We start from the raw sequence: 12967 nt of genomic DNA, 5'->3' as shown, positions 1-12967 counted from the left end.
CACTGTGTTATTCTAGAGTTCCTGTCTGTATGACACAGTTATTCTAAAGTTCCTGTCTGTATGACACACTGCTATTCTGGAGTTCCTGTCTGTATGACACACTGTGTTATTCTGGAGTTCCTGTCTGTATGACACACTGTGTTATTCTGGAGTTCCTGTCTGTATGACACACTGTGTTATTCTAGAGTTCCTGTCTGTATGACACACTGTGTTATTCTAGAGTTCCTGTCTGTATGACACACTGTGTTATTCTAGAGTTCCTGTCTGTATGACACACTGTGTTATTCTAGATTTCCTGTCTGTATGACACATTGTGTTATTCTGGAGTTCCTGTCTGTATGACACACTGTGTTATTCTAGAGTTCCTGTCTGTATGACACATTGTGTTATTCTGGAGTTCCTGTCTGTATGACACACTGTGTTATTCTAGAGTTCCTGTCTGTATGACACATTGTGTTATTCTGGAGTTCCTGTCTGTATGACACACTGTTATTCTAGAGTTCCTGTCTGTATGACACACTGTGTTATTCTGGAGTTCCTGTCTGTATGACACACTGTGTTATTCTGGAGTTCCTGTCTGTATGACACACTGTGTTATTCTGGAGTTCCTGTCTGTATGACACACTGCTATTCTGGAGTTCCTGTCTGTATGACACACTGTGTTATTCTGGAGTTCCTGTCTGTATGACACACTGTGTTATTCTAGATTTCCTGTCTGTATGACACACTGTGTTATTCTGGAGTTCCTGTCTGTATGACACTGCTATTCTGGAGTTCCTGTCTGTATCACACTGTGTTATTCTAGAGTTCCTGTCTGTATGACACACTGTGTTATTCTAGAGTTCCTGTCTGTATGACACACTGTGTTATTCTAGAGTTCCTGTCTGTATGACACACTGCTATTCTGGAGTTCCTGTCTGTATGACACACTGTGTTATTCTGGAGTTCCTGTCTGTATGACACACTGTGTTATTCTGGAGTTCCTGTCTGTATGACACACTGTGTTATTCTAGAGTTCCTGTCTGTATGACACACTGTTATTCTAGAGTTCCTGTCTGTATGACACACTGTGTTATTCTGGAGTTCCTGTCTGTATGACACACTGTGTTATTCTAGAGTTCCTGTCTGTATGACACACTGTGTTATTCTAGAGTTCCTGTCTGTATGACACACTGTGTTATTCTAGATTTCCTGTCTGTATGACACATTGTGTTATTCTGGAGTTCCTGTCTGTATGACACACTGTGTTATTCTAGAGTTCCTGTCTGTATGACACATTGTGTTATTCTGGAGTTCCTGTCTGTATGACACACTGTGTTATTCTAGAGTTCCTGTCTGTATGACACATTGTGTTATTCTGGAGTTCCTGTCTGTATGACACACTGTTATTCTAGAGTTCCTGTCTGTATGACACACTGTGTTATTCTGGAGTTCCTGTCTGTATGACACACTGTGTTATTCTGGAGTTCCTGTCTGTATGACACACTGTGTTATTCTGGAGTTCCTGTCTGTATGACACACTGCTATTCTGGAGTTCCTGTCTGTATGACACACTGTGTTATTCTGGAGTTCCTGTCTGTATGACACACTGTGTTATTCTAGATTTCCTGTCTGTATGACACACTGTGTTATTCTGGAGTTCCTGTCTGTATGACACTGCTATTCTGGAGTTCCTGTCTGTATCACACTGTGTTATTCTAGAGTTCCTGTCTGTATGACACACTGTGTTATTCTAGAGTTCCTGTCTGTATGACACACTGTGTTATTCTAGAGTTCCTGTCTGTATGACACACTGCTATTCTGGAGTTCCTGTCTGTATGACACACTGTGTTATTCTGGAGTTCCTGTCTGTATGACACACTGTGTTATTCTGGAGTTCCTGTCTGTATGACACACTGTGTTATTCTAGAGTTCCTGTCTGTATGACACACTGTTATTCTAGAGTTCCTGTCTGTATGACACACTGTGTTATTCTGGAGTTCCTGTCTGTATGACACACTGTGTTATTCTAGAGTTCCTGTCTGTATGACACACTGTGTTATTCCTTCTAGGCTCTTAATGTTTATCCCACAAATAAAAACGACTTTGTAAATGGAGCACATTATTGTGTTACAGTTTAGTCTGTCCCCCTCTGTCAATGTTCAGCACGTTAAAATGGAACACAGACAGCAGTTTGTTCTCTGTCCTTTAATAGTCTCTTATGATTTCTCAGGTCGTTCTAGGCTCTCTTCATTCATTTATCCATTCATCCACCCATCATGCGCTCATCTTCAGGCCTTGTTCATCCATCCATCCATCCATCCATCCATCCATCCATCCATCCATCCATCATCCTCATAGAAATATACACATTTATTCCTTACAATCTTCTTCTTCTTCAGGTTTAGAATATAAAACAGGTCCAACCACAGAGACAGTCATGGTTCTGTCCCATTGGGTCCTGTCTGTCTGTAGCGGCAGGTCATCACAGTCTGTTGTAGTACTGCAGGAGGGTCGACAGGGGGCGCTCTAACTGAACACACGCAGAGTGAGACAGACAGAGAGAGAGGAGGGTGTAGAGTACTGGGCTCAGCTTAGTTTCAGTACTGCTTCCTTCCCTCTGTCAGTCTGGTTGCCAACAACTCCTCCTCCTCTTCCTCACTAGTGTCTCTGGAGGCCTTTCCTCTTCTTCACTAGTGTCTCTGGAGGCCTTTCCTCTTCTTCACTAGTGTCTCTGGAGGCCTTTCCTCTTCTTCACTAGTGTCTCCCAGGCCTTTCCTCTTCTTCACTAGTGTCTCTGGAGGCCTTTCCTCTTCTTCACTAGTGTCTCTGGAGGCCTTTCCTCTTCTTCACTAGTGTCTCTGGAGGCCTTTCCTCTTCTTCACTAGTGTCTCTGGAGGCCTTTCCTCTTCTTCACTAGTGTCTCTGGAGGCCTTTCCTCTTCTTCACTAGTGTCTCTGGAGGCCTTTCCTCTTCTTCACTAGTGTCTCTGGAGGCCTTTCCTCTTCCTCACTAGTGTCTCTGGAGGCCTTTCCTCTTCTTCACTAGTGTCTCTGGAGGCCTTTCCTCTTCTTCACTAGTGTCTCTGGAGGCCTTCCCTCTTCTTCACTAGTGTCTCTGGAGGCCTTTCCTCTTCTTCACTAGTGTCTCTGGAGGCCTTTCCTCTTCTTCACTAGTGTCTCTGGAGGCCTTTCCTTTTCCTCACTAGTGTCTCTGGAGGCCTTTCCTCTTCCTCACTAGTGTCTCTGGAGGCCTTTCCTCTTCTTCACTAGTGTCTCTGGAGGCCTTTCCTTTTCCTCACTAGTGTCTCTGGAGGCCTTTCCTCTTCCTCACTAGTGTCTCTGGAGGCCTTTCCTCTTCTTCACTAGTGTCTCCCAGGCCTTTCCTCTTCTTCACTAGTGTCTCTGGAGGCCTTTCCTCTTCTTCACTAGTGTCTCTGGAGGCCTTTCCTCTTCTTCACTAGTGTCTCTGGAGGCCTTTCCTCTTCTTCACTAGTGTCTCCCAGGCCTTTCCTCTTCTTCACTAGTGTCTCTGGAGGCCTTTCCTCTTCTTCACTAGTGTCTCTGGAGGCCTTTCCTCTTCTTCACTAGTGTCTCTGGAGGCCTTTCCTCTTCCTCACTAGTGTCTCTGGAGGCCTTTCCTCTTCTTCACTAGTGTCTCTGGAGGCCTTTCCTCTTCTTCACTAGTGTCTCTGGAGGCCTTTCCTCTTCTTCACTAGTGTCTCTGGAGGCCTTTCCTCTTCTTCACTAGTGTCTCTGGAGGCCTTCCCTCTTCTTCACTAGTGTCTCTGGAGGCCTTCCCTCTTCTTCACTAGTGTCTCTGGAGGCCTTCCCTCTTCTTCACTAGTGTCTCTGGAGGCCTTTCCTCTTCTTCACTAGTGTCTCTGGAGGCCTTTCCTCTTCTTCACTAGTGTCTCTGGAGGCCTTTCCTTTTCCTCACTAGTGTCTCTGGAGGCCTTTCCTCTTCCTCACTAGTGTCTCTGGAGGCCTTTCCTCTTCCTCACTAGTGTCTCTGGAGGCCTTTCCTCTTCCTCCTCTTAAAGAAACAGCAGCACCTGAAACAGAACAAAGGAACAACAATAGGATGAGATTATAACATTGAACAAACTAAATAAAGACTCACCCCCAATTCTAAACCGACCCCTCACCCCCAATTCTAAACCGACCCCTCACCCCCAATTCTAAACCGACCCCTCACCCCCAATTCTAAACCGACCCCTCACCCCCAATTCTAAACCGACCCCTCACCCCCAATTCTAAACCGACCCCTCACTCCCAATTCTAAACTGACCCCTCACTCCCAATTCTAAACTGACCCCTCACCCCCAATTCTAAACCGACCCCTCACCCCCAATTCTAAACCGACCCCTCACCCCCAATTCTAAACCGACCCCTCACCCCCAATTCTAAACCGACCCCTCACTAAACCGTCCATCTCACTTGGTGTCGTCGGCCACCTCCACCTCGGCCGGGGCAGTGATGGGTGCATTGGAGTGGCCCGCAGTCGGGTCGTCTGTATTCAGCTCCCCATTGGTTGAACTCAACACCTGCAGGGAAGCATCATGGGAGTATCATAGACCACCAGATAATGACGGCTTACTGTGGTACAAAATATCTAAGGTATTATTATGAGACTTCTGAATGTTGTAGATAGAAATGTAATGAATAGCGCCGACACGATTCCCTATTCTACATGATAGAAATGTAATGAATAGAGCCGACACGATTCCCTATTCTACATGATAGAAATGTAATGAATAGAGCCGACACGATTCCCTATTCTACATGATAGAAATGTAATGAATAGAGCCGACACGATTCCCTATTCTACATGATAGAAATGTAATGAATAGAGCCGACACGATTCCCTATTCTACATGACAGAAATGTAATGAATAGAGCCGACACGATTCCCTATTCTACATGATAGAAATGTAATGAATAGAGCCGACACGATTCCCTATTCTACATGATAGAAATGTAATGAATAGAGCCGACACGATTCCCTATTCTACATGATAGAAATGTAATGAACAGAGCCGACACGATTCCCTATTCTACATGACAGAAATGTAATGAATAGAGCCGACACGATTCCCTATTCTACATGATAGAAATGTAATGAATAGAGCCGACACGATTCCCTATTCTACATGATAGAAATGTAATGAATAGAGCCGACACGATTCCCTATTCTACACGACAGACAATCATATCTTCAACACAATACACTCAGAAGTCTCACTCTCACCTCACAAGCTCGGTCATAATCATTTGTAATGTTGCCTAATGCTGTAATGTTATGAGACGAAAACTGGTTTCCTCAAGATGGTTGTGTGACTCCAGAAACATTTGAAGTTTCACACTGTCCCTGTTATAGAAATGATGTGATCAGACTGCATGTTCAGCTGGCTACTTGATCCCTCTTACAGTGATTTAATGCTCCAGCCAACAATGGCCCATTCTGATATGGTCCCATATATGCCCTATATAGCGCACTACTGTTGACCAGGGCCCATGTGGCTCTGGTCAAAAGTAGTGCACTACATAGGGCATTTGGGATGCAAACCAATGACACTGAACACTACCCACACTAGATGGTATTATATTGAGTAAATCCATCTTTTTAAGACTTGGGACCCACAACAAGGTGACGTCATTTCTAGATGATGAACATTCTAATAGCACAAGTTTTTCCTTTAGTCACTGTCTCTCCCACAGTTAGTCCCTCGGCCCCGGTAGGATACGGTTAGTCCCTCGGCCCCGGTAGGATACGGTTAGTCCCTCGGCCCCGGTAGGATACGGTTAGTCCCTCGGCCCCGGTAGGATACGGTTAGTCCCTCGGCCCCGGTAGGATACGGTTAGTCCCTCGGCCCCGGTAGGATACGGTTAGTCCCTCGGCCCCGGTAGGATACGGTTAGTCCCTCGGCCCCGGTAGGATACGGTTAGACCCTCGGCCCCGGTAGGATACGGTTAGTCCCTCGGCCCCGGTAGGATACGGTTAGTCCCTCGGCCCCGGTAGGATACGGTTAGTCCCTCGGCCCCGGTAGGATACAGTTAGTCCCTCGGCCCCGGTAGGATACAGTTAGTCCCTCGGCCCCGGTAGGATACAGTTAGTCCCTCGGCCCCGGTAGGATACAGTTAGTCCCTCGGCCCCGGTAGGATACAGTTAGTCCCTCGGCCCCGGTAGGATACAGTTAGTCCCTCTGCCTCGGTAGGATAGTTAGTCCCTCTGCCTCAGTAGGACAGTTAGTCCCTCTGCCTCAGTAGGACAGTTAGTCCCTCTGCCTCAGTAGGACAGTTAGTCCCTCTGCCTCAGTAGGACAGTTAGTCCCTCTGCCTCAGTAGGACAGTTAGTCCCTCTGCCTCAGTAGGATAGTTAGTCCCTCTGCCTCAGTAGGATAGTTAGTCCCTCTGCCTCAGTAGGATAGTTAGTCCCTCTGCCTCAGTAGGATAGTTAGTCCCTCTGCCTCAGTAGGATAGTTAGTCCCTCTGCCTCAGTAGGATAGTTAGTCCCTCTGCCTCAGTAGGATAGTTAGTCCCTCTGCCTCAGTAGGATAGTTAGTCCCTCTGCCTCAGTAGGATAGTTAGTCCCTCTGCCTCAGTAGGATAGTTAGTCCCTCTGCCTCAGTAGGATAGTTAGTCCCTCTGCCTCAGTAGGATAGTTAGTCCCTCTGCCTCAGTAGGATAGTTAGTCCCTCTGCCTCAGTAGGATAGTTAGTCCCTCTGCCTCAGTAGGATAGTTAGTCCCTCTGCCTCAGTAGGATAGTTAGTCCCTCTGCCTCAGTAGGATAGTTAGTCCCTCTGCCTCAGTAGGATAGTTAGTCCCTCTGCCTCAGTAGGATAGTTAGTCCCTCTGCCTCAGTAGGATAGTTAGTCCCTCTGCCTCAGTAGGATAGTTAGTCCCTCTGCCTCAGTAGGATAGTTAGTCCCTCTGCCTCAGTAGGATAGTTAGTCCCTCTGCCTCAGTAGGATAGTTAGTCCCTCTGCCTCAGTAGGATATAAGCCTAGTATGTAGTGTGCAGCATGTGTGGGGAAAAGAGGGTAAGGAGAATGTGTTGGAGAAAGAAAAGCGTGAGCAGAGACTAGTGCTGCAGAAAGAGAGCTAGGAGAGAAAGAAAGAAAACAAGAGACAAGAGGCAGAGTGTTGAACATTACGGGGCGACGCCCACAGCCCAGTACCTGGACAGAGCCCCCCAGCCTATCAGCTGTTAGATGGGACCCCAGCAGCTCCCTATTGGTCACTGGAGTGGGCTGGGAATCACTTCCTTTGGGTTCTGGCGACTGGCGCGACAGCAAAGGAGGAAGTAGAGGGAGGAGATGGTGAAGGAGGAGATGGTGAGGGAGGAAGTAGAGGGAGGAGATGGTGAAGGAGGAGATGGTGAGCGAGGAAGTAGAGGGAGGAGATTGTGAGGGAGGAAGTAGAGGGAGGAATGGTGAGGGAGGAAGTAGAGGGAGGAATGGTGAGGGAGGAGATGGTGAAGGAGGAAGTAGAGGGAGGAGATGGTGAAGGAGGAAGTAGAGGGAGGAGATGGTGAGGGAGGAAGTAGAGGGAGGAAATGGTGAGGGAGGAAGTAGAGGGAGGAAATGGTGAGGGAGGAGATGGTGAAGGAGGAGATGGTGAGGGAGGAGATGGTGAAGGAGGAAGTAGAGGGAGGAGATGGTGAGGGAGGAAGTAGAGGGAGGAAATGGTGAGGGAGGAGATGGTGAAGGAGGAGATGGTGAGGGAGGAGATGGTGAAGGAGGAAGTAGAGGGAGGAGATGGTGAGGGAGGAAGTAGAGGGAGGAAATGGTGAGGGAGGAAGTAGAGGGAGGAGATGGTGAAGGAGGAGATGGTGAGGGAGGAGATGTTGAGGGAGGAGATGTTGAGGGAGGAAGTAGAGGGAGGAGTTGGTGAAGGAGGAGATGGTGAAGGAGGAAGTAGAGGGAGGAGATGGTGAAGGAGGAGATGGTGAGGGAGGAAGTAGAGGGAGGAAATGGTGAAGGAGGAGATGGTGAAGGAGGAGATGGTGAGGGAGGAGATGGTGAAGGAGGAAGTAGAGGGAGGAGATGGTGAGGGAGGAAGTAGAGGGAGGAAATGGTGAGGGAGGAGATGGTGAAGGAGGAAGTAGAGGGAGGAGATGGTGAGGGAGGAAGTAGAGGGAGGAAATGGTGAGGGAGGAAGTAGAGGGAGGAAATGGTGAGGGAGGAGATGGTGAAGGAGGAGATGGTGAGGGAGGAGATGGTGAGGGAGGAAGTAGAGGGAGGAAATGGTGAGGGAGGAGATGGTGAAGGAGGAGATGGTGAGGGAGGAGATGGTGAAGGAGGAAGTAGAGGGAGGAGATGGTGAGGGAGGAAGTAGAGGGAGGAAATGGTGAGGGAGGAAGTAGAGGGAGGAGATGGTGAAGGAGGAGATGGTGAGGGAGGAGATGTTGAGGGAGGAAGTAGAGGGAGGAAGTAGAGGGAGGAGTTGGTGAAGGAGGAGATGGTGAAGGAGGAAGTAGAGGGAGGAGATGGTGAAGGAGGAAGTAGAGGGAGGAGATGGTGAAGGAGGAGATGGTGAGGGAGGAAGTAGAGGGAGGAAATGGTGAAGGAGGAGATGGTGAAGGAGGAGATGGTGAGGGAGGAGATGGTGAAGGAGGAGATGGTGAAGGAGGAAATGGTGAAGGAGGAGATGGTGAAGGAGGAGATGGTGAAGGAGGAGATGGTGAGGGAGGAGATGGTGAGGGAGGAGATGGTGAGGGAGGAGATGGTGAGGGAGGAGATGGTGAGGGAGGAGATGGTGAAGGAGGAGATGGTGAAGGAGGAGATGGTGAAGGAGGAGATGGTGAGGGAGGAGATGGTGAAGGAGGAAATGGTGAAGGAGGAAATGGTGAGGGAGGAAATGGTGAAGGAGGAGATGGTGAAGGAGGAGATGGTGAAGGAGGAGATGGTGAAGGAGGAGATGGTGAGGGAGGAAGTAGAGGGAGGAAATGGTGAGGGAGGAAATGGTGAGGGAGGAAATGGTGAGGGAGGAGATGGTGAAGGAGGAGATGGTGAGGGAGGAGATGGTGAAGGAGGAGATGGTGAAGGAGGAGATGGTGAAGGAGGAGATGGTGAAGGAGGAGATGGTGAGGGAGGAGATGGTGAAGGAGGAGATGGTGAAGGAGGAGATGGTGAAGGAGGAGATGGTGAAGGAGGAGATGGTGAAGGAGGAGATGGTGAGGGAGGAGATGGTGAAGGAGGAAAGAAAGAAACAAAAAAACAGCGTTTAAAGACGTCTCTCTCCCGGTCAGCAGTTAGGCAGCTACTTAGACACTGCTCTACCGGAGGACGGACAGACAGACCTGAGGGGCGGTGCGGTGACGTGGGAAGAAAAGAGTGCACGTGAGGAGGAGTGCGTGACAGAAGACTACTCGTGTGACATGAAGAAACACAAGCGGCTGTAGAAGCCACTGGTGTGAGCTGAGACTGAACAAGCTGCTGTTATGAGACTGGCTTCGGTTGGTGTGTCTGGTGCTGCTGTTATGAGACTGGCTTCGGTTGGTGGGTCTGGTGGCATTGTCAGTGGCAATCTGTGGTTTGGTGAGTAAGGCCAGTTAAACAGTTAGTTTAGCCTGGATACCAGTCTGTTCCTAGTTTCTTTAATATAGCCTGGATACCAGTCTGTTTCAGCTCTCTTGCCAACTCCTTATGGAACTGTTGTGACAAACTGTTTGGCTTGACAATCAGAGTAGGAGTAGGCAAAAGCACCAACAGATCTGGGACCAGGCTACAGATCTGGGACCAGGCTACAGATCTGGGACCAGGCTACAGATCTGGGACCAGGCTACAGATAGTTAGTAAGAAGCTGCCAACTTGGAATATTGTAAATGTAAAATTATGCTAATGCTGAATGACATTTGTGAAATGTGTGTGTTCAGTTTGTGTGTGTGTGTGTGTGTGTTCAGTGTGTGTTTGTTCAGTGTGTGTTCAGTGTGTGTCCTACCTGGTTTTTGGTCTGTGGCGCTGCCTTGTCTCTGCTGCTGGACTGTAGGAGGGGATCACTGGGGACTGGACCAATAGGAGTGGGCTGAGGACAGAGGTTAAAGGTCATCATTAACTAAAGGGCCAATAGAAGTGGGCTGAGGAGGAGTCACAGGTTAAAAGTTAACAGAACATGTTATTTTTCTGAAAGCCATGTCCTACATCAAGCTGCTCATCAGAGCCATGTCCTACATCAAGCTGCTCATCAGAGCCATGTCCTACATCAAGCTGTTCAGAGCCATGTCCTACATCAAGCCGTTCATCAGAGCCATGTCCTACATCAAGCTGCTCATCAGAGCCATGTCCTACATCAAGCTGTTCAGAGTCATGTCCTACATCAAGCCGTTCATCAGAGCCATGTCCTACATCAAGCTGCTCATCAGAGCCATGTCCTACATCAAGCTGTTCAGAGCCATGTCCTACATCAAGCTGCTCAGAGCCATGTCCTACATCAAGCCGCTCAGAGCCATGTCCTACATCAAGCTGTTCAGAGCCATGTCCTACATCAAGCCGTTCATCAGAGCCATGTGCTACATCAAGCTGCTCATCAGAACCATGTCCTACATCAAGCCGCTCAGAGTCATGTCCTACATCAAGCTATTCAGAGCCATGTCCTACATCAAGCTGCTCATCAGAGCCATGTCCTACATCAAGCTGCTCATCAGAGCCATGTCCTACATCAAGCCGCTCAGAGCCATGTCCTACATCAAGCTGCTCATCAGAGCCATGTCCTACATCAAGCTGCTCATCAGAACCATGTCCTACATCAAGCCACTCAGAGCCATGTCCTACATCAAGCTGTTCATCAGAGCCATGTCCTACATCAAGCTGCTCATCAGAGCCATGTCCTACATCAAGCCGCTCAGAGCCATGTCCTACATCAAGCTGTTCATCAGAGCCATGTCCTACATCAAGCTGCTCATCAGAGCCATGTCTACATCAGCTGTGTCAAGACCATGTCCTACATTCAAGCTGCTCAGAGCCATGTTCTACATCAAGCCGCTCAGAGCCATGTCCTACATCAAGCTGTTCAGAGCCATGTCCTACATCAAGCCGTTCATCAGAGCCATGTCCTACATCAAGCTGCTCATCAGAACCATGTCCTACATCAAGCTGTTCAGAGCCATGTCCTACATCAAGCTGCTCATCAGAGCCATGTCCTACATCAAGCTGCTCATCAGAGCCATGTCCTACATCAAGCCGCTCAGAGCCATGTCCTACATCAAGCTGCTCATCAGAGCCATGTCCTACATCAAGCTGCTCATCAGAACCATGTCCTACATCAAGCTGCTCAGAGCCATGTCCTACATCAAGCTGTTCATCAGAGCCATGTCCTACATCAAGCTGCTCATCAGAACCATGTCCTACATCAAGCCGTTCAGAGCCATGTCCTACATCAAGCTGTTCAGAGACCGTCCATCAAGCTGCTCAGAGCCATGTCCTACATCAAGCTGTTCATCAGAGCCATGTCCTACATCAAGCTGCTCATCAGAGCCATGTCCTACATCAAGCTGTTCAGAGCCATGTCCTACATCAAGCTGTTCATCAGAGCCATGTCCTACATCAAGCTGCTCAGAGCCATGTCCTACATCAAGCTGCTCATCAGAGCCATGTCCTACATCAAGCTGCTCATCAGAGCCATGTCCTACATCAAGCTGTTCAGAGCCATGTCCTACATCAAGCCGTTCAGAGCCATGTCCTACATCAAGCTGCTCAGAGCCATGTCCTACATCAAGCTGCTCATCAGAGCCATGTCCTACATCCAGCTGCTCATCAGAGCCATGTCCTACATCAAGCTGTTCAGAGCCATGTCCTACATCAAGCTGCTCATCAGAGCCATGTCCTACATCAAGCTGCTCATCAGAGCCATGTCCTACATCAAGCTGTTCAGAGTCATGTCCTACATCAAGCCGTTCATCAGAGCCATGTCCTACATCAAGCCGCTCAGAGCCATGTCCTACATCAAGCTGCTCATCAGAGCCATGTCCTACATCAAGCTGTTCAGAGCCATGTCCTACATCAAGCTGCTCATCAGAACCATGTCCTACATCAAGCCGTTCAGAGCCATGTCCTACATCAAGCTGTTCAGAGCCATGTCCTACATCAAGCTGCTCATCAGAGCCATGTCCTACATCAAGCTGCTCATCAGAGCCATGTCCTTCATCAAGCTGCTCATCAGAACCATGTCCTACATCAAGCCGTTCAGAGCCATGTCCTACATCAAGCCGTTCAGAGCCATGTCCTACATCAAGCTGTTCAGAGCCATGTCCTACATCAAGCTGCTCAGAGCCATGTCCTACATCAAGCTGCTCATCAGAGCCATGTCCTACATCAAGCTGCTCATCAGAGCCATGTCCACATCAAGCTGTTCAGAGCCATGTCCTACATCAGCTGCTCTCAGAGCATCATGTCCTACATCAAGCCACTCAGAGCCATGTCCTACATCAAGCTGTTCATCAGAGCCATGCCACATCAAGCTGCTCATCAGAGCCATGTCCTACATCAAGCCGCTCAGAGCCATGTCCTACATCAAGCTGTTCATCAGAGCCATGTCCTACATCAAGCTGCTCAGAGCCATGTCCTACATCAAGCTGTTCAGAGCCATGTCCTACATCAAGCTGCTCAGAGCCATGTTCTACATCAAGCCGCTCAGAGCCATGTCCTACATCAAGCTGTCAGAGCATGTCTACACAAACCCTTCATCGAGCATGTACATCAAGCTGTCATCAGACATGTCCTATATAAGCTGTTAGAGCCATGTTCACATCAAGCTGCTCATCAGAGCCATGTCTACATCAGCTGCTCATCAGGCCATGTCCTACATCAAGCCGCTCAGAGCCATGTCCTACATCAAGCTGCTCATCAGAGCCATGTCCTACATCAAGCTGCTCATCAGAACCATGTCCTACATCAAGCTGCTCAGAGCCATGTCCTACATCAAGCTGTTCATCAGAGCCATGTGCTACATCAAGCTGTTCATCAGAGCCATGTCCTACATCAAGCTG

General features: G+C 48.7%; 1 long non-coding RNA gene across 3 annotated transcripts; it reads right to left on the bottom strand.

Moving 5' to 3' along the window:
* Nucleotides 1-2630: 2630 nt before the first annotated feature.
* LOC120041448 lies at nucleotides 2631-10014 on the bottom strand. 3 transcript variants are annotated; one of them, XR_005475894.1, is made up of 4 exons: nucleotides 9925-10014; nucleotides 7161-7262; nucleotides 4419-4525; nucleotides 2631-4033 (listed from the first exon to the last, which is right to left on the bottom strand). It is a non-coding gene; the product is annotated as an uncharacterized LOC120041448 (long non-coding RNA). The 3 variants fall into 3 exon arrangements; XR_005475892.1 differs by lacking the exon at nucleotides 7161-7262; XR_005475893.1 differs by lacking the exon at nucleotides 9925-10014 and having other exon boundaries at nucleotides 7161-7355.
* Nucleotides 10015-12967: the final 2953 nt, after the last annotated feature.

This window comes from Salvelinus namaycush, unplaced genomic scaffold (assembly GCF_016432855.1).
Source record: "Salvelinus namaycush isolate Seneca unplaced genomic scaffold, SaNama_1.0 Scaffold468, whole genome shotgun sequence".
Lineage (NCBI taxonomy): Eukaryota > Metazoa > Chordata > Actinopteri > Salmoniformes > Salmonidae > Salvelinus > Salvelinus namaycush.
This window is presented reverse-complemented; position numbering and strand designations above follow the sequence as displayed.